Genomic DNA, 20100 nt, shown 5'->3' with positions numbered 1-20100 from the left:
TTATTCAACTAGTCTCCTAATGATGGGCATTTCCTTTATTTACCATTTTTTGTCATCAAACAAGGATGCAATAAACATCCTTATTCATAAATCCTTAAACAGTAACCCTTCTATTTCTATGGAATAAGTTTCCAAGAGTGAAACTGAGGGATAAATGGGTATACATATTTTTTAATGTTAATAGATCTTGCCAGATAGCTTTCCAAAAACAGATCCCACTTACATCAGGAATGGAAAAAATAAATGAGTCTCAGGGAATTGAATGACAACACGAAACGCACAAACAGTCATATTATTGGTGTCCCAGAAGGAAAAGAGAATGGAAAAGGGGTAGAAAGAATATTTGAAGAAATAATGACCGAAAACTTCCCAACCCTTACGTATTAGTCAGCCAAATGGGTCCTGATGCAAAATAGGAGAAATTTTGGTTGGTTTTTACAAAGGGTATTTATTTGGGGTAGGAGCTTACAGATACCAGGCCATAAAGCATAAGTTACTTCCCTCACCAAAGTCTATTTGGAGCAAGAAGGCTGCTGACATCAGCAAGGGTTCAGGTTTCCTGGATTCCTACATTCCTGGGGCTTGCTTTTCTCTGGGTTCAAGGTTCCTTTCTTCCTGGGGCTGGCTTCTCTTTCCTCTGCGTGCTGACTTCCCGGGTCTTCAGCATCAAACTTGAACATCAAAACTTCAACATTAGAAACCCTCAAATTTGTTTTCTGCCACGCCTTAATGAGGTGGCCCAATTAAAGCCCTAATCATAACTCAATCATGCCCAATAACAGACCATATTACAAACATAATCTGATATGTATTTTTGGAATTCATAACTATATCAAACTGCTACACCTTATGAAAGACAAATATCAAAATCCAAGAAGGACAACACACCCTAAACAGAATAAATCTGAACAGACCTACCCCAAGACATGTACTCTTCAGAATGACATATTAGAGAAAGAGGATTCTGAAAGCAGCAAGAGAAAAGCAAAGCATCACATACGAGGGAAACTCGATAAGATAAAGAGCAGACATCAGAAACCAGGGAGGAGAGAAGAAAGTGGTATGATGTATTTAAGGTACTGAAATAGAAAAACTGCCAGCCAAGAATTCTGTATCTGGCAAAGTTGTCCTTCAAAAATGAGGGTGAGTTCAAAGTTTTCACAGACAAAGAAAACCCAACAGAATGTGTTATCAAAAGACCAGATTTACAAGAGATACTAAAGGGGGTGCTAGAGTCTGAAAGGAACAAACAAGGATGAGAGATTTGGTGAAGAGTTAAAAATGTATATTATTAAGAAGGGTAAACTAAAGGATAAAAATACAGACAACAGAGCAGTATAACAGAAAACCTAAAGACAAAATGGATAAAGTAAGTAATGCCTTTACAGTAATAAGACTGAATGTTAATGGATTGAAATCTCCAATCAAAAGACAAAGACTGATAGAATGGATTAAAAAAAATGAGCGAAGCAGATGTGGCGCCAGCAAATGGGCTCCAGTCTACCATATAGGACGTCCAGGGTTCGATTCCTGGGACCTCCGGTTGAAGGCAAGCTGGCCCCTGCAGACTGCTGGTACAGCAAGACGACGCAACAAAAAGAAACACAGGGGAGAGACAATAAGAGACGCAGACGACCAGGGAGCTGACGTGGCGCAATAGATTAAGCGCCTCTTTCCCACTCCAGAAGATCCGAGGATCAGTTCCCGGTGCTGCCTAAGAGAAGACAAGCAGACATAGAAGAACACACAGCAAATGGACACAGAGATCAGAGAGCAAGCACAAAACAATGGGGGGGGTAAACAAATAATTTTTTTTTTAATGAACCATTTATACATTGTCTATAAGAGACCCACCTCAGATATAAGGACACAACTAGGCTAAAAGTAAAAGGTTAGAGGAAAGCGGATTTGGTTCAACCGACAGAGCATCTGCCTACCATATGGGAGGTCCAGGCTTCAAACCCAGGGCCTCCTGACCTGTGTGGTGAGCTGGACCATATGCAGCGCTGATGTGTGCAAGGAGTGGCATGCCACACAGAGGTGTCCCCTGCATAGAGGAGCCCAATGCCCAAAGAGTGCACCCCGCAAGGAGAGCTGCCACACGCAAAAAAAGTGCAGTCTGCCCAGGAGAGGTGCAGCACACACAGAGAACTGATGCAGCAAGATGACACAACAAAAAGAGGCACAGATTCTCAGTGTCACTGACAAGAACGCAATGGGACACAGAAGAACTCTCAGCAAATAGACACAGAGAACAGAAAACGGTGGTGGGGGAGGGGGAGCAGGGGGAAGGAGAGAGAAATAAATTCAAGAAAATAATCTTTAAAAAAAAAGCAAAAGTTTAGAAAAAGGTATTCCATGCAAGTAGGAACCAAAAAAAAGAGTTGGAGTAGACCAGATAAATGTAAAGTAACAATTTTATTATATGTATATGAACAATAATTACCCGGTGCAACTAGGCAAATTGCTCCCGTGATCAGTATTCTTTAAGTTTCTTCATACAAAATAAACACTTGTTTTTAATTGAAAAGGACTGAAAAAAAGATATTTTTAGATGCTTCATTTTTCTTTAATCCTTATGCATACTCATTAATTAAAATAACCCATCTGGATCAATAAATGATTTAGCAAACTACTGCTAAAAAAGATTTTGAGTTTTTCTGCCTCATCAAATTATGAGTTGGCATATTGTTATCTGCTGTTATTCATTCCAGTAAGATGTGAAGAATTCCCAAATAGGAATTTGACTATCCAGAAAGAATTATGGCCTAAATGGAAATTAAGTAACTAAACCAATCATTTATTTCATTCCTAGAGATTACATCCAATAGTTAGAGCTGTAATATAAAAATCAGAATTATGTTATAATTAATTTCTATAATTATTATTTACATTTATAAATGTTTGCTGCTATACTATTTCTTATAATTGATTATTTTAAATCTAACCTGACCATGCACTCTCTTAAAATTTTAATTTCTTTCCATCTATTTTTCTATTTATTTTACAATTGTACAATAAAGTTCTTTTTAACAGCTAAAAAAAAAAAGTCATTGATTATACACTTTGGATAGATCATATGGTATGGGACTATATCTCAATAAAACTGCTTAGTAAACAAATAAATAATTGTACAAGAATAACCAAAAATAGCAGGGGAAACAGAGATTGAGAGGGGAGGAATTTCCTTGTCTATTTTTTGTACACTGTTATTATTGAAATAATGAAAATGCTTTAGTAATGATTCATGTGATGAATACACAACTAAGTGATTATACCAAATACCACTGATTTTAACTTTTGGATAAATTGTATGCTTTATTAATATGTATCAATAAAATTTAAGAAAAATAGAGTGGGTTGGGGGAAAAATACAACAAATGTCAGATATGGACTATAGTTAGTAATAATATTTTGATGATAATCTTGCAAAGTTTGTAACCAATGTATTACAACAATGGAAGGTGTTGGTGGAGGGGTGATGTATGAGACCCTGTATGGTATTATGCATCTTTAAGTTCACAACTTTTACTATACACTTATTGTTTACATATGCTCATGTATGAACAACATACTTCAATTTAAAAAAAAATCTTTTTCCAACTGACATGAAATACCAAATTTGTCATACATTAAATCTCATTCACGTATAAATCTATTCTGTTCAACTATTTGTCTATTTGCCATTAATTATTTAGGTGCAGTGCCTTTATAGAATGTTTTGATATCTGGAAAGGAAATCCCATTCACCTCCACCATTCTTTTTCAAAACTTTCTTGGCAATTCTCCAACATTTATTTTTCTATATAAAATTTGAGGGGAGCAGATGTAGCTCAGTGGTTGAGTGACTGCTTCCCATGTATGAGGTCCTGGGTTCAATCCCTGATATTTCCTTTAAAAAAAAATTTTTTTTAATCATTTTAAAGGTGGTACTAGGGATTGAACCCAGGACCTCATACACTGAACCACATCTGTACCCTTGATTTTTACCCAATTCAAAAAACCAAAAACAAAATTCTGCCAGGATTCTAAATGAAACTGCTTATACCACCTTCCCAACCTAACTACTACTACCACTTTTCCTTATACACCCCAAACTATGACCACAAAGAACTACTGATAATTGCTCAAATCCAGCAAGTTCTTTCATACCCCAAAATCACACTCATGCTACTTCCATTTACTGAAATGCCATTCCCCACCTTGACCAACATATGAAGTACTCATCTTTCAAGGCTCAGTTCAATTGCCCTCTTCTTGGTAAAACTTTTCTTGGCTCCTCATACCACCCCTCCTCTCCAGTTCTGAGTGTCTGTTACAGACTGTTCATACTGAGTTTCGTATTAGATTATTCATTAGCTGTGTACAGCCTTTTTTGAGTGGGATCCTCACCTGAATCTTTGAACAGTCCCTGGCAAGCAGTGGGTATAGAATATTTCAGAATTTCAAGGTTTACCAATGGGAAAAAGAAAGATGTTAGAAGGTATTCCCTTTATTCTACTACAGTATGTCAGTATGTACATATAATGTACAAATAAAAATTAGAAAACATCCACTTGTTTTAAACTAGTTATTTGTAAAAAGTAGTCAGATGGTTTCCAAATATTCAAGGAATAAAAGGAAAAACATCCCTAACAGGTAGCACATTACTGGGATAAAATGTTTTAAGAAGGGGGAAAAAAAGTCAAGCTAATTCTCAAACTCTAATGTACACCTAAGACTCATCTAAGGGCTCTGATTGTAAATACAGATTCCCAATCCCCCTTCCCAGAAATCATGATTCTGGAGCTCTGGGGTGGAGTCTGGGCCCCTGCATTTTTTAAGAAACACTACCACCCCTCTCAATTCTGGAAGACTGGAGTATCATTCTTTAAAAAACACTAAGCAAGATCAATAAAAACAAGTTTAATAATTCAAGTTTTTAAAAAAGTTTTCCAATTAGATTAAATGTAAGAAAATGAAATCCTTTCAAGGAACAAAGTAAAAAGACATAGAAAGTATACAACAGGGGGAAACGGACTTTGGCCCAATGGTTAGGGCGTCCGTCTACCATATGGGAGGTCTGCGGTTCAAACCCCGGGCCTCCTTGACCCGTGTGGAGCTGGCCATGCGCAGCGCTGATGCGCGCAAGGAGTGCCTTGCCACGCAAGGGTGTCCCCCGCGTGGGGAAGCCCCACGTGCAAGGAGTGCGCCCGTGAGGAAAGCCGCCCAGCGTGAAAAGAAAGAGCAGCCTGCCCAGGAATGGCGCCGCCCACACTTCCTGTGCCGCTGATGACAACAGAAGCGGACAAAGAAACAAGACGCAACAAATAGACACCAAGAACAGACTACCAGGGGGGGGGGGGGGAATTAAATAAATAAATAAATCTTTAAAAAAAAAAAAAGAAAGTATACAACAGGGAAACAGACTTGGCCCAGTGGTTAAGGTATCTGTCTACCCCATGGGAGGTCCGCGGTTCAAACCCCGGGCCTCCTAGACCAGAGCTCCACGCGCAAGGAGTGCGCCCCATAAGGAGAGCCACCCAGCGCGAAAGAAAGTGCAGCCTGCCTAAGAATAGCGCCACCCATACCGAGAGCTGACACAAGATGACGCAACAAAGAGACACAGATTGCCGTGCAGCTGACAACAGAAGCGGACAAAGAAACAAGATGCAGCAAAATAGACAAAGAGAACAGACAACCAGGGTGTGGGGGAGGGGAGAGAAATAAATAAAAAATAAATAAATCTAAAAAAAAAAAGAAAGTATACAACAAAAAAGATGAACTAAAATATTGAACTGTATACGATAGTAAAACTGGATGCTAAATTTTAACAAAGTACACACAGATAGACAAAAAACATCAGGATAAAGAAATGCATTATAGTTACAGGCATATTAAACAAAACAATGAAGAAAAGAGAAAATAAACATTGGAATCAAACATTAAGAAATCAAATAGGGAAGCAGACTTGGCCCTGTGGTTAGGGCATCCATCTACCACATGGGAGGTCTGCGGTTCAAACGCCGGGCCTCCTTGACCCATGTGGAGCTGGCCCATGCGCAGTGCTGATGCATGCAATGAGTGCTGTGCCATGCAGCGGTGTCCCCCAGGTAGGGGAGCCCCACGCGCAGGGAGTGCACCCCATAAGGAGATCCACCCAGCGTGAACAAAAGTGCAGCCTGCCTAAGAATGGCACCACCCACATGGAGACCTGACACAACAAGATGATGCAAGAAAAAGAAACATAGATTCTCGTGCCGCTGACAACAACAGGAGCGGACAAAGAAGATGACACAGCAAATAGACACAGAGAACAGACAACCACCGGGTTGGGGGGGTGGGTGGAGAAGGGGAGATAAATAAATAAATAAATCTTAAAAAAAAAAAAAGAAATCAAATAACACTAAATAAAGCAACTGAGGTATCATTTTGTACCTATTAAACTAGAAAAACAAGAGATAAAAACTCAACTCTGATTAGGATGTAAGGCCAAGGTGACACACTTCAGAACCTAGGCCAATGGTTTTCAATAAGAAAGAGCTGTTACCTAGGGGAAGTTTTGGAAATATTAACTACACTTTCAGTTAACACAATGATTGGAGTATGCCATGGGTTATGTATGGGCAGGGCCAGAATTCCAGACATCCTGCAATGCATGAGAGTCCTGAACAATGAACAATTATGCTATATCTCACATGACTTGCAAATGTTTGCCAGAAAATCATTCTGTTCTTAACTGTCTAAACCTAGAAATCTAACTTCATTTTACATACAAATAAAAAATATTTTGTGCTATTTTAATATATATTGAATTTTCCAGTAGTGCAATTAATCATGTAAACTGAGGAAAGACTGTACTTTATCTTGTTTAGAACTTTACCATACCAAGAACTGTTCATTTCAGAAAAATCACATCATCAATGGTCATGCCACTTGTGGTATCTTAGTTGTTAATACAATACACTGGCATTGTGAATACAAACACAGGTACTACAGATATCCTTCTTTAGCCCTTATTTCAAAATGTTGAATATAAAGTAAAAGTATCACATATTGTCTTACTTCTCAACTTCTAAGTTGACGCAAACATCTGGCTACTTCATTGTCTCATATACTATAGCTATATCTGAGCATTTATTAAAATACTAATTTTATTGGAAGAATAAAATGTTTTTCATTTGTTATGGCTAAAAAGTGTTCTTTTTTTCAAATTCTGTGTGTTTGTAGGTTGTTCAATCTTTTAATTTCATTTCAGGATAATGAAGTGGTCATTACCAAGTATTTGTTATTTAAAAATGGGGGAGGGCAGCATTAGATCGGAGAAGGATGAGAACCACTGGGTCTAGGTGAGGCAGGTTAGTATAGTGAAGAGGGAAGGTGGCTCAGACTCAGCAGAGAACATGGCTGGCAGACCAAATGGCTGCGAGACCACTCCTGGAAACCTCCTGAGGGGAAAATAGCCGGAAAGATCTTGCAAGACCCTAGCCATGAGATCCCACTTAGAACTCTTTTCAGGGTCAAGGGGAAGCCCCAGGTACCTTCAGGCAAAAGGCCTCACCATTGGCCTCCTGGGAGCTAATAGGTGGGGATCATAAGACAATCAATCAATCAGAACAGCAAACAGTGGGGTCCCCTCCCCAACATTATGAAAGGGGAAGAGTAAAGGTTTTAAAAGGCCTAGCCCAGGGGGTCCCATGCGCGACTCCACCCTGCAGCATCCCTGCAATCTATGTCTCAGATTGAGTACTTTTTTCATGTTTCTTAATAAACTTTTTATTCCCTTGCCTACCCTATGGAATGTCCTTAAATTCTTTTATGCAACATAGCCAAGAACCTAGAGGTCCAGAACAAAAAGCCTTCTGCCAGCATAGGGACCAAATAAGTAACAGGCAGCATTAAGGTTGAGAACCACTGTTCTAGGGACCAAACACATAACAGGTAATAAAGTGAAAAGCGTGGGCACTATACAGAAGGTGGTAAGGCTTCAAAGAGAGGAGCAGATGTGGCTCAAGCAATAGAGCACCTGCTTCCAAAAGGGTTCGGTTCCCTTGCCTAAAAACAAACAACAACAACAAAAAAGAAGCAAAACAAATGAAAAAACCATCTCAGGGGGAGCCGATATGGCTAAGTGGTTGAGTGCCGGCTTCCCATATATGAGGTCCCGGGTTCAATCCCCAGTCCCTGGTACCTCAAAAAAAAAAAAAAAAAAGGCTTCAAAGACAAGCAAAAATAAGGGAATACAGGCTCTGTTTAAAGGGCACAGCTCTAGCTGACTATCATCTTGAAGGAATATAATAAACCTAGTGTTGCCAGATAATCCAATTTTTCAAGAGAAGCAAAAATTTAGACATTTCTGTGACGTCTCTAGTCTTTAAATGTTGGCAAGTAATTAAAAATTTTTTTAGGGAAACGGACTTGGCCCAGTGGTTAGGGCGTCCGTCTACCACATGGGAGGTCCACGGTTCAAACTCCGGGCCTCCTTGACCCGTGTGGAGCTGGCCCATGCGCAGTGCTGATGCGCACGAAGAGAGCCCTGCCACGCAGGGCTGTCCCCCGCATAGGGGAGCCCCACGCGCAAGGAGTGCGCCCCGTAAGGACAGCCGCCCAGCACGAAAGAAAGTGCAGCCTGCCCAGGAATGGCGCCGCCCACACTTCCCATGCTGCTGGCGACAACAGAAGCGGACAAAGAAACAAGACGCAGCAAACAGACACAGAGAACAGACAACTGGGGGAGGAGGGAGGAATTAAAATAAATAAATAAATCTTTAAAAAAAATTTAAAAAATTTTTTTAAACTCCACAATGTGAGCCAAAAAAAACTTCATCTGTGGTCCAATTTATGCCTCTGATGAAAGATAAAGGCATATACTGATTTGAGTAACTGAATTAGCACAATCCTTATGAAGGAAGAGAAGTGAAATGTACACTATGGATGAGTTTTTGCTGCCCTGGAAAATCACCCACCCAAATCACTCACCTCTGCTGCAGGGGCTGGACTTATAAACCAATTGTGGAGGTCCTATAACTTCATTTTGTTTCACTTCTGTTGCTGTTGGGGAAACAAAGAGGGAGGGTAGAATGTGGTGTGACAGGTTTAGTGGGGTGAATTCAGGTGGGCCCAGTTTTGTCAATGGCCAGCCTACTCAAAAACACAAATAAGAACCTCCTCTTGCTTAGGCTGTCCAAAGTAACAAATCTAGAGATCTGCTTTCAGGAGACAGAACTGATGCACAGCCTCAGGCACTCCTGGGCAAGGATGTCCATATCTCCATCGACTTCTCAGGATAGCACAGTGGCAGGGGGTTTCCACTGCTATGTCTTGATTGCCCAGCATCCCACCTGCTACAGGGATGTTTGTGGCTCCAAACTGTCAATAAACTAAGGCATCTCAGAATGATATGCCATATGTATAACCATTCACCCAAGACAGTATAAATATTCTACCAATACATAGCAGGAAACAAAGTAACACTGGGCTTCTTGACCCAGTAATTCCACTTAGTCATTATACAACAATTTGATAGTAAAATGTGCAAAATGTCTATAGTATTATACATAAGATGGGGAAATGGGGATAATCTGTCCATCAAGAATGGTAAAACTTCATAAATTAGGGCACATTAAATCCAGGTACTAGTATGTAGCTATGAAGCATTGAGATTTTGATAGAACATAAAAAAACATATAGGAAAGTGGTTAAGAGGCAGAGCTATGAAACTTGACTTTTTAGGTTCAAATTCCAGCTTCACCACCTGCAAGCTGTGTAACCTTGCAAAAGTTAATTTATTTCTGTGTCTGAACATCTTCATCTTTAAAATGTGGAAAAAGCGCCTACTTCATTGTTGCTGTAGTGACTATAGAATCAACATATGTAAGATGTTTGTGATATGAAATAGTGCATAATAAGCAATAAATGGTAACTTATTATGGAATGGAGAAAAGCATATGCACCTAAGTAATTTAAAAAATTTACAACTAAATAAACATATATATGTTCCTAAAGAGTATAAGAATCACAGAGAAATTCAAGTAGTTTTAACTATTTGACCTGTTGATACAATTTGATGTAGCATGTTTTTGTTACTAAATCTCATGTCATAGAATTAATAAGTATATCAGCACCTAACTCTACTGATGAACATTAAGACAGTTAGAAACCACCAACTGACTATAAATAGTTATTAACTATTATGTACAATGCAGTATTAAGCCCATGAAGGAGGTAGATTAATAGAGTTACAGGCAAGAAGTTGTGAAAGTTCAAAGGAGAAAGATTACTTTTGATTGAAAGATTGAGCAAAGGTGGAAAGCAATAAAACATATGAGGAAGGACATCTGCTTCAGGTAATAAAAAAGAGCACTAGAGGTGATGGTTGTACAATACTGTGATGTACCTAATACCACTGAATTGTATACTTTAAAATGGTAAAAGTGATAAGTTTTATGCTATGTATATTTTACAACAATTAAAAAAAGCACTTGAAACTAGAAATCCAGAGTGGAAGAGAAGGCATCTGCAGAAGATGGTAAGGCTTCAAAGATAAGCAGTGGTCAATTTTAAAAGACTTCAAATGTTAGCATGGGAGATCTGTACTTAATTCAGTGAACACTGGAGGCAGGGAATGAGAAAGGTTAACTTTTAACATAGGAATGTTTTAACAGGAATTGAATTTCTGTTAAACTGATGGAAATATCCAAAACAGATTAAAAGGACAACAGAAGACCAAATTTCAGTGTGTATAAAATATTAGCAATGGGGTAAGGTGAACTGGGCACTACAGTGAGCTATGAAGACACATAACTGAAGTCAGATGATTAAGGGCTCTTGAATGCTATGATAAGGATCATATGCTTCTCCTCCCCACATAGGCTCAGGCTCTGGCAGCATGCTATCAACCTGAGCTACTAGCAAAGACATCTCCATCTTCAATGCTCCAAAAGTAAATATGGTGGGAAGAAGGGGGGAAAAAGACAGTGCTCCCCTGCAGATCCCTGACTTTCCTTCCTAACTATACATGTACCCATTTTCAAGGTATTCTCTCTGAAGGCATCTATTATCAGGTGACAGTTTTCTAGGTAATAATAGCTATGGCTCATAAAGGTATGAACACAGACTAACAGGCAGGTTTGGTCAAATTATCACAATGATCAAACAGTAGTGGACGCTACAGTCCTAACACTATAGCCTGACACTAATCACATCAATTGATTCAATCAATATTTATTACCTGCCTTCTATGCACCAAGCACAGAGAATAAAACAGTGAATAAAATATCATACCTATTCCCAAGGAGTGTTACGTCTAATCACAGAGAACTTTTTATAATCTTCATAAAGTAAATCCAGACCTCAGTTATTTCATTCAACAAACATTTACTAAACACCTATTATGTGTCAGGATTTAGGTGTGCAGATATAAACAGGACACAATGGCTGTCCAAGAAAAGGTTCCACAGTGAAGACAAAACAAATCAATTATGGTACCAGATCACAGTAGACAGCATAATACAACAAAAAACCACTTGAGATCTTGTTTGATAACAATATGTCTTTGTATATTGGTCATCATAAAATAGCATTCATATATTATCTCATTTTATTCCAGTAACAAGCCTGGAAATTAAATAAGACAGATGTCACTAGCCACATTTTCCAGGCAAGGAAACAAAGTAAGGCTATGATTTGCCCAGGGTCACATCAGTACTAGTAGACTGGAACAAGAAATGCTGCTTCTTGCTGTGAAATCCAGTGCTATTTCCTTTTGTCCTGACTCCAATCCTAAATATGGGACCTTAGATAAGTCACTTGGCATTTCTTTGTCATAGTTTCCTCATCTGTAAAACAGGGAAAATACCTGCTGTGCCTATCTAAAGTGATTTGGGAGAATGATCAAATAAAGCAACATAAGTCAATATACTTTAAAAGGTACAAATGCAAGGTACACAATATAAGGCATGCCTTGTTTCTCTTGGGAAAAACAAGGTACAGGGTACCAAAACACTGAGTAAATAAATGAACCAGACTGGATTTTAAGGTGCACTCAAGGACATTCATATAACTTTGTGACTAATAAAGACAAAAAGATCATAGTTCACATTTCTGTTTTAGTTCCATTGACCCCACAAGGCAAACATCAGTCAAGTTTGGCCAAAAAGGAGTGTGATCACCTACACATCAGATCCTAACTGTGAGTGATCCTATCAAACACCTGAACTATCAGACAGACAGATGAAGTCTTGCCTGCATTCCTCTCAAAAAGCGGAAGCAAGTGGTTTTTGCTAGCCTACCCCCCAAAAATGTGAATACTCTGCTTGCCCCCCACCTGCACAATTCTCATCTTTTATACTTTAAACTTGCTCTGTCCAATAGAGTAGCCAGAACTATATGTAACTATTTAATTTAAATTTAATTAAAAATTCAGTTCCTCAATTATACTAGGCATATTTCAAGTGCTCAACAGCTTCATTTGGCTAGAGCTAACATATTGGACAGAACAGACAACGAACAGTTACATCCTTACAGAAATTTCTATTGGATAGAGCTGCCTTAGACCCTCTACTTTTATTTTTATTTTTTTTTAAAGATTTATTTATTTATTTCTCTCCCCTCGCCCCCCCACCCCGGTTGTCTGTTCTCTGTGTCTATTTGCTGCGTCTTCTTTGTCTACTTCTGTTGTTGTCAGCGGCACGGGAATCTGTGTTTTTTTGTTGTGTCAACTTGTTGTGTCAGCTCTCTGTGTGTGTGGCACCATTCCTGGGCAGGCTGCACTTTCTTTCACGCTGGGCGGTTCTCCTTATGGGGCGTACTCCTTGTGCATGGGGCTCCCCTACGCGAGGGACACCCCTGCATGGCACGGCACTCCTTGCACGCATCAGCACTGAGCCAGACCCTCTACTTTTATTACAACCCTGACTAGACTATGGACTCCTCAACATCCGGGGCTGTCTTATTTATCTTCCTATCTCCAGTTTATGCAGTTAAGTAGGTGTCAAATACCAAGCATTCACTACTGATTTAATTGAATACCTCAAACATAGCAGACTACTGTTTGTCCAATTCCCCATCCTCAACACACAAATAACAACAAACAAAACATCCTTGTACATAGGGTAAAGAGGAGACACTGTGTTCAGAGGGAGGAGGCCTGCTTTCCAGTACTGGATGTGCTGGAAGCCAATCATGTACCCTTGGGAAAGTCACCCACTTTCTTCATCTATAAAAAGTTAGAATTAAACTCCATGCACCTTAATTCTAAAACTTGAATCATCTTGCACCAAAGGAAATCATGTATCCTATCTAAAAAGCTGTTGCATACCTCAATGAACACTTGCTAACACTGAGAGGTACCTCAAGTTCAAAAGAATCCATTTCTAGGTCTCAGGTTATCATAATGAGAGTCACTTTTGGTCTTTAACTGAGAATGTGGTATTTTTCATCTTTACTCCAAGGAACTACTAGAGACTTAAACCTCAGGCTTACAGATTGAGTTTCTTCCATGTGCCGAAGCCAGAACTAGATACTCTGTCCATATCTGATCAGAGAACAAGGACAAGTTTCTTGAGTATCTGAATTTAACATGAATTGTTAAACATCAGTCTCTATATTAGCCTCAAAATTCACCCATCCTAAAAACTGAAGAGTACAAAACTGAACTAAGAAAATATTTCTATAACAATACTTATATGGTAAAGAATTCTATTATATGAACTGTATTTGTTTTTAATTCAGTCCACATACCTCACCACATCTAACTGCTATAGAACAATCTTTATTGTCCAAAAACTTCATAATGACCCTCACACAGACACTTCCTCACTCTTATTATAAGCCTATATGGATTTGAGACTGTCCAAGAACAAAAACAATCTGAATTACTGGCCTACCTTCCCTTAAAACTTGTAAATATTGTAAATATCCCAGGCATTCTGCAAAAAAAAACTAAATTTGTCAATTTCTCTGACATTGAGCTTTTAATCTTCATTAGGTAGTTCTTGTGTCATCTCTCTTGGTGAAAAGGATGAACTATTACCAATAGCAATTCCATCTACTAGTATTTACTAAGTGCCAATAAGGCAGTAGCACTTTTTTTTTAATGGTTTATTTTTTATTAATTCCTCTCCCCTTCCACCCCCCCCCCAGTTGTCTGCTCCCTGTGTTCATTCACTGTGTGTTCTTCTGTGATACTTCCAGCTTCCATCTTTATCAGCGGCACCAGGAATCTGTGTTTCTTGTTTTTGTTGTGGCATCTTGTTGTGTCAGCTCTCTGTGTGTGCGGCGCCATTCCTGGGCAGGCTGCACTTTCTTTCGCGCTGGGCAGCTGTCCTTAATGGGGCACACTCCTTGCGTGTGGGGCTCCCCTTCGTGGGGGACACCCCTGCGTGGCAGGGCACTCCTTGTGTGCATCAGCACTGCACATGGGCCAGCTCCACATGGGTCAAGGCCTGGGGTTTGAACCGCAGACCTTCCATGGGGTAGGCAGATGCCCTATCCATTGGGCCAAGTCCACTTCCCAAGGCAAGAGCATTTAGTGGATACAACTAAAGATTTTTTGGACAATGAGGTGGGGAACAAATGCAGAGGCAAAGGGGTAATAAAAAGGCTTCAAACTACAAAAGGGCACTTTAAACAACTCTCTTACAGAGCACACTAGTCAAGAGTGATTATGTGGGCCTCATTTTTATAAACTGGTGAGCTTCTTGTGATAATTCTTTCATCTATTAATCAAACATGTTTATTGCACATTGTTGGTCCTATACAATGCCTTGTGAGTGATAAGAACTCAGTATTTGTTCAACTACAGGATGGATAAACTAATAACCTAACTAGAGTATTCCCAAGCAAAAAGAAAGTCAAAACCCTAAAGACTAAAAACTACCACTTCTTACAAAAATGGAAACAGAGAAGAATCTGTTTGCAGCATGAAGTCTATGTACCACGTAAAAGATACTCAAATATCCCATTCGGTAAAACCTTTGTAAGTCGTATGGTAAAGCACTGTGAGGAACAGAGAAGACATGGCCCCTGCTCTCCAGTTGCTCATACCCAGCAGAAGAGATAAAATTACAACACAGAAAAATAACTGGTAATTTCCATTCTGATGACGCTAAAGAGTACCTACAATGACCTAGAAGGGTGGGGGCAGGGAAAGAGACATTTTGAACAAATGTTAGGAGACAGTCAACCAGAGAAAGAAAAAGATATGTATGAGAGAGCAAAAATACATGCATTTGGGTGGACTGGGGAGAAAGCATGGATGACAGTCCTGGCAAAGGAACAGCATACGCAAAAAAGATGCAGAAGTCAGAGCACTACACTCATGAGTACTGTGCAGTCAGGAAAACTGCAAACCAACTGTTTTGCCCAAAACATACATACTTTAAAAGGTCCAGTTGTCTCAGAATTCCTGTAGCGAAATTACTCCATCACCATTCCCCAACAACCTTTGACAAGGTGTAGTCTGTGGGCCTAAAGAAAATACTTTTGCAGGTGGAACCTGACTTTTTAACAAGTTCCCAGGTGAATCTTCTGCACACTTAGCCTGGAGAAACACGGACACTTCATTTAAAATGCAGAATTACCTACTATAAAGGTCCCCAAACTTTGCTGCACACTGGGATCACACGGGGATTTATTAAGAACACTCATGCCTGGCTTCCTCACCCCAGACGTTCTGATTAAACTGGTCTGGGGTGCGAGCTGAATATCAGGATCTTTTTTTTTTTTAACTCCCCATGTGATTCTAATGTGCAGCAAAATTGGGGAATCACTGACCTAAGAGCTAAGAACTTGGACTTGGCGACAGACTGCCAGGGCTCAAATAACCAGCTACGTGACCTTGATCAGATAAGTCATCTAATCATTCCGGGCCTCAGTTGCCTCATCAGTAAAATGGGGGTAATAATCCTACCGCATAGAGTGATTATGAAGTTAGACAGGGAGAACATCATGTCCTGGCTCAGTGCCTGGCGTATAGTAAGCGCGTAATAAGATTAGCTGTTTAGTCTCATCATTAACTCTTTTTCATCTGAGTGTCACTGTGCAAAAGGCAACATCGTCCCCACAGGACGACAGTAACTCAACCAACCTTCACCAGAGTTGTCGCGCTCGGCTCCAGCCCCGCCCCCTCCCCCAGGTTGCCAGGAGAGAGCTGCGCACGCCCGGGGCGTCTACTACACCCGGTTTATACAGCCGGGAAGAAGCCACCGACTCCAGGGTCAGGCTCCCCCCGCCCCCCGCAGGTCCCCAGAAAAATGCGGGACTGCGCTTCCGAAGGTCGGGCCCTTGGCGCACGCAGAACAGAGAAAGATGCCTCGGCCATCCCGCACCGCCGGGAAGGGAGAGGTGGGGAAGGTCCGGTCGCTGAGGTTCCAGCCGCCCGGTTACCTGAGGCGACGGGCGGGGCCCGCATCGCTGGGACGGGCGCTGCCGCCGCCGCCGGCCGCACTTGGCCTTCTGCCTCACGCGACCTGAGCCATGGGGCCGGTGCTTTCGCCGCCCCGGCAGTCAGTCCTCAGGTGGTCGGTCCGCCCACCAGTCACTGAGTCTCCGAGGGCCCGGGACGAGGAAGGCCAGTGTCAGGCCGGCAAGCTGAGATCTAGTCTGGCAACTTCCGACTGCCAGGGGCGGCGGCGTCAAATAATTCCCAGAGCAAAATGGGCCACTGCGCGTGCGCGAACCTCCCGACCACAGACTTCTGCGGGTCGGGTGCGGCGGCGTCAAATAATTCCCAAGACAAGGAGCCGGAAGCTGCGCGTGCGCAGCTATCCCAGATCGCTGCGCGGGTTACATCCCTCCGCCCTTTCCGGATCGAGTGGAGGGGGAGGAGTGAGGTGACGGATGTACCTACCTCATCGCAGTGTACCGAAGGTGGTTCTTCGTACGCGTCTTTACGAGTCCAACGACGACCCTAACTACTTGTTTCCAGTGCAGACCGAGTAAGGGGCTTCTTTACAAGATTCTGGCTCCCACTCAAGTTCCAAGAATGTCTCACATCCCACCACTATAGAACGTTTCCTTTGAAACGTGGCCCTTTACCCGCCGCCCCTTTATTACATGGGTTCTACAGTTCCTGTGTAGTTCACAAAAGTGAATCAGACGTCAGATTCAGAGCTTCTCATTAAGGAGCTCAGCCTAATATAGGAGATAACACTTTTTAAAATTTTTGCCTCCAATGTATTTTTTTATTTTTTTTTAAGGATACATAGAAAACACAAAATTAAAATTTTTATTTTTTATTTTTCCTTTACTTTTTATTCCCTACTCTTCCCTTCCCCCTCCCCCCATGGCTTTCCGGGGAACTGCACCTGGGGCCTCCCATGTGGGAGGTGAGTGCCCAACTGTTTGAGCCACTCATCTCCCTCACATTAATAATAATAACAGCAAAAGATACCAGATGGAACATCTAAAATACATTTTGTAAACAGTAACACTTTCAATTATTTTGTTTCCACGTCAACGAAAAAAATACCATAAGAGAGATAGCTCAAGTGCCTTGGGAATGCAGAACAGGAAACAGGTTAAGAGAAAAGGAGAGAGAGGTGGTGGAATTCTTCAAGGAAACCCTGGCCTTGAGACTGACCTTGCCCCATCCGGAAGTAAGGGCCTACGTTGTTGAGCAGTGCAGAAGACTGACAGCCAGAGCTAATGTCTCAGTGGTCCGAAAAGAACAGAATGGAGCAAAGAGGTGACTGACTCCTCTTCACCCTCAGTTAGGAGAGACCATGGAGAAAAGGAACTGCTATCTTCAGAGAATAAAACAGAAGAGTGTTTCCTCAAAACACTCTCTCCTGGCAGGAAAGTAGCTAAGGGAGGGAAGAGAAAAAAAGATTTCTTTTCCCGGACAAGAATGGCCCTACATCAAGGACCCTTTGTGGATCAAAGCAATATATTTAATTAAGCTCAGTGTAACAAATATTTTAAAGGTTCCCTCAATATCTATTCCTGCTACTTCCTTGCCTTTCCATACTACAAAGGCTAGAAAGCAAAGCACACAATTCCCACCCTCGCAGCTAGGGATGGCAATGAGACAGTGCTCTAGTCAATAAGATGTAGGCAAAAGTCTCAATAAATTAAAAGGAAGTCGTTGGAGAAGCCTATACCCTTCATCTTTTCTCTACTTCATGCTTGGAACTGAGACACAACACCTTATGAGTGAACAGCAGCCATTCTGAGACCACAAGGAGAACTCCTTAAAGAAGGCAGATCAGAAAGATAAAAAGAACCAGATTGTTTAGGATAAACTCAAGCAGCTGCACAAAACCTGGACTCATGTTTTAAGAGAGGAGAAAATCTTATTTAGAGCACATTTTAAGTTTTCTGTTACTTACGACCAGACACATACATAACACAAGACATATTTGCATACTTATACCAGACAGGTAAGGGGTTGATAATGGTGACAAAGTGGAAAAGCAATAGATGCTAGAAATTGGAAGAGTGACAGACACAGAAGACTCGGAAGCTGGGTAAAAGCCCTTGAAGAAATTATGCAAATATAATAACCACCTGCCTGGCAACTTTAATTCATTCCTGAAAAGTCTGTCTCTCATGGAGAGGCCCCTGGAAGAAAGATGAGTCATTCGCCCGATACTTTACAGCTGACCTTGCCAAGAGAACAGAGCAGCTGAACCTGAAAGAAACAAGCCCTGGAAAGAGAGATGAGCCCTAGCTGAGATTGAAAGAAGCTGGACCCACAGAACCTTAAGAGGGAAAAGGAAGGCTGAACTCTTGCAGACGTAGCCCACCTTCTTGCTTCAGCACATGTCAACAGAGTTTGGTATGGAAGTAACCTTGAGCTGGACTCTTTAGGGCCTTGTAACTATAAGCTTCTACCCCAAATAAATACCCTTTGTAAAAGTCAAAAAAAAAAAAAAGTCTATCTAAGTGAAAGCCATTAAATGAAAAACATGTACATTTCCATTAACTTTGGTAGGAAAGTTATGAATTCAATTGCAACCCAAGACACCTAAATATTTTTAACAGAAAATTATGTTATTGTCACAATGCAAACAAAATTACATAAGCAATAAATAATTTTGAGTTACATAAAATGTAAGGAGAGAAGCGGACTTGGCCCAATGGATAGGGCATCCGCCAACCACATGGGAGGGCCATAGTTCAAACCCCGGGCCTCCTTGACCCGTATGAAGCTGTCCCATGCACAGTGCTGATGCACGCAAGGAGTGCCGTGCCATGCAGGGTGTCCCTGGCGTAGGGGAGCCCCACGCACAAGGAGTGCGCCCGGTAAGGAGAGCTGCCCAGGACAAAAGAAAGTGCAGCCTGCCCAAGAATAGCGCAGCACGCACAGAGAGCTGACACAACAAGATGACACAACAAAAAAAAGAAACAGATTCCCGGTGCTGCTGATAAAGATAGAAGCGGTCACAGAAGAACGTACAGCGAATGAACACAGAGAGCAGACAACTGGGTCAGGGGGAAGGGGAGAGAAATAAAATAAATAAATAAAATAAAATGTAAGGAACAGAATCTTCTTGTACCAGTAAGAAGGCAAGATTTGAATTGGGTGGGGATTTGTGGGGGACAAGTGAGTCCTTCTTTAAAATTTGATATATTTTTGTAAGTGTTAATAGGAAAGTATATGAGAACTTTGTTTTTTCTGCATGATTTTTATGTAAACTTACAACTTCTCTATTAAAAATAAATAAAATTTTAAAAGGTGATAATATATTTCCTGCACCCTTTTCTTAACCAATTTTTTTTTTAAATACTGAGGGCTTTACTTAAACTGACATAAAAATAAAGTTATAATGTACACACAGTGTGGTGGTTTGAAGCATATATAACCCAGAAAAACATGTTCTAAAATTTAATTCATTTCTATGGTTAGGATACTCTTTGTAAGTAGGACTTTTTTATTTTATTTATTGATTGATTTTAAAGAAACTTTAGATTACATAAATGTTACCTAAAAAATATAGGGGATTCCCCATGTGCCCTACTCCCTCCCCTTTCCACCCTTTCCCATATTAACATCCTTCATTATTGTGGTACATTTGTTAGAATTGATGAGCACATACTGAAGCATTGTCACTAACCATGGATTATAGCTTACATTATATTTACATTCTGTCCTGTGCAATTTTGTAAGTTATGACAAAA

At 40.7% G+C, this 20100-nt stretch overlaps 1 protein-coding gene across 13 annotated transcripts in view; it reads right to left on the bottom strand.

Annotated features, from left to right (window-relative positions):
• RALGAPB (Ral GTPase activating protein non-catalytic subunit beta) overlaps window positions 1–16715 on the bottom strand; it is a 111855-nt gene extending 95140 nt beyond the window's left edge. For 4 of the 13 annotated variants that reach the window (XM_058287075.2, XM_058287076.2, XM_004482262.5 and 1 more), the window contains exon 1: window positions 16366–16715. The gene's annotated coding sequence lies outside the window, so the exon portion shown is untranslated. Of the gene's footprint in view, window positions 1–506; window positions 672–8958; window positions 9031–16365 lie in introns of all 13 variants that reach the window. The other 9 variants (XM_058287077.2, XM_058287080.2, XM_058287078.1 and 6 more) reach the window with 8 other exon arrangements.
• Between the last annotated feature and the right edge of the window lie 3385 nt (window positions 16716–20100).

The sequence above is a fragment of the Dasypus novemcinctus genome, chromosome 24 (genome assembly GCF_030445035.2).
Source record: "Dasypus novemcinctus isolate mDasNov1 chromosome 24, mDasNov1.1.hap2, whole genome shotgun sequence".
Lineage (NCBI taxonomy): Eukaryota > Metazoa > Chordata > Mammalia > Cingulata > Dasypodidae > Dasypus > Dasypus novemcinctus.
This window is presented reverse-complemented; position numbering and strand designations above follow the sequence as displayed.